Genomic DNA, 2,036 nt, shown 5'->3' with positions numbered 1-2,036 from the left:
AGTACGTTCTACTAACTTGAAAATACATGTAGTTTTGAAATGTTTGGTTTTTGTGACTTGAGCCTCATTTATAAACTTGCCTAAGTAAACCTTTCGAGTGATAAAGTATCTTCCGCAATTTTTCCGCAGCTCGATGTTATCAAACTGTGTAACGGCCAGTCTTAATTATTCGATCGTTTTAATTCAGTTGGATTCTTGTGTGTTTTTTCCTTCTTGCTTCTTGTTCCTCCTCAATCTCCTTCGCATGATTATATTATTTATTCTCGCACATTCCACATCGCAACGCTTGTAGGTTACTTCCCTTTGAAGCAGCATTTAATAACATACTAAATAACAGATACACACTCGCGCGCGTTAGCAGACGAGATGTGTGCCTTCATATCACGTTCATCAACACTTCCGGTCCGGAGGATCATGCCGTCAAGCGGTTGAGCATCTCGCTCGAAGGGCAAACCGACCAAAGTTCACCGATCTTTGTTTGTTTGATGGGGACGATTTTTTCGAATCGATTAACTTATTAATTTACAAACACGTTTGACGAGCATGAACATTCGAAGATTGCCGTATGATGTTTCATATTCTGTTTCTCTATATTTTTTATCATATCTGATTTAATCACAGAAAACTGGATTCAATTTTCGGAAATAAATAATAAAGCTTTTGATTAGCAAGTCTAGAATGTTTTTTTTTCACTCTCTCTCTTCTTGGACTTTCAAGCACCTTCAACCACTGATCTTTGCTGATTGTTCGACTTAGACGTGGATGGCGAGACCGGGGCATTCTTTACCAGCCACACGGAAGTTCTGTCTCTTGAACCAAATTTCTGCAACCACGAAACCTTTAATATATATAGTTCTTTTCATCTGATTATGCTACATTAGAAGGCTCATACAAACTTGCTGCATTCTTGGCATACGTCTCTATTTGATGGTTTAAATTTTCTTCAGAAATAAAAGGCTGGAAAAATATTAAAAGAAAAATAATTTACAAAACTGTTATTGCATTTCCTCATCTGTAGCAATTTGTCTGCACATAAAGGCAACATCCAAAATGGCAAGGACATTGCGAAGGGTCTTTTCAACCCGGTGAAATACTAATCGGTGTTTATTTTTAACAAATACATTACAGCAACAAGCAACATTCTTGCCAAATACTAAGATAATCATCTGAAGCGAGCCCAAATCTAAAAGTACGTACCGCATGGTAGCAAAATGTACAATTCATTCACACATATCACATAAATCACGTACAAAACAAAGCATTTCTATGAGTTTAAAGCCAAATTTTTATTTTGTGTTAATCGTCAACCATAATATCTGTCTGGTATAACACACGCTCCAACCAAACCCACAACACCGTCTAATCACACACGACGCACAATTACTCATCATCAACATCCGCGATCGTTCAGACGCGTCGTGCTTCATCCGCGAGCGAAGCAGCAGAAGATTAACGATAAAAACAAACCAAAAGATGTCGCCGCCAACAAAGCTAGCAAACACAACGGCGAGAGAAAAGGAAAAACACTTGCGCTTCACTGCGGAGTTTAAATGCATAATTCCATCATATTTCTTTGCCAGCCACGAACATACGGCTAGTGCCAAGGCCATCTGTGACCACCACCACCACCACCACCACCACCACCACCACCACCACCACCATCCCACACCGTCGAAACGCAACCCGCTCTTCGATCGCGTTCCGATGGCCGAGCAACAGCGAAAGGGTGAGTGGTACACGAGACAGGCCCGCCGTAGCCGCAGTGTTGCCTTCCTGCCAACACTAATTAGATTGATTGAGCTGAACTGTGCCAACTATCGCCAAAACGTCTGTCCTGCCAAAAAACAGCCACAGTTAGCTCACCTTCGGCCTAACGGGGACAGCCGTGAACACACAGTGTACGCAATGCGTGGCCAGTGATATCATTTTTCACCACCGCACTGTGCGTCTTGCAAGCGTCTTTTCAAGCAACCCCCTTATCATTTAACCTAAACTATTGCACTATCCTAGCGTCTGAGCCATATCACAGTTACAGC

At 41.6% G+C, this 2,036-nt stretch overlaps 1 long non-coding RNA gene across 1 annotated transcript; it reads right to left on the bottom strand.

Moving 5' to 3' along the window:
- Positions 1-639: 639 nt before the first annotated feature.
- LOC118511701 lies at positions 640-1,651 on the bottom strand. Its single transcript, XR_004906174.1, has 3 exons — positions 1,198-1,651; positions 893-957; positions 640-823 (listed from the first exon to the last, which is right to left on the bottom strand). It is a non-coding gene; the product is annotated as an uncharacterized LOC118511701 (long non-coding RNA).
- Between the last annotated feature and the right edge of the window lie 385 nt (positions 1,652-2,036).

This window comes from Anopheles stephensi, chromosome 3 (genome assembly GCF_013141755.1).
Source record: "Anopheles stephensi strain Indian chromosome 3, UCI_ANSTEP_V1.0, whole genome shotgun sequence".
Taxonomy (NCBI): Eukaryota; Metazoa; Arthropoda; class Insecta; order Diptera; family Culicidae; genus Anopheles; species Anopheles stephensi.
The sequence above is the reverse complement of the archived record's forward strand: the minus strand, read 5'-3'. Positions and strand labels throughout refer to the sequence as shown.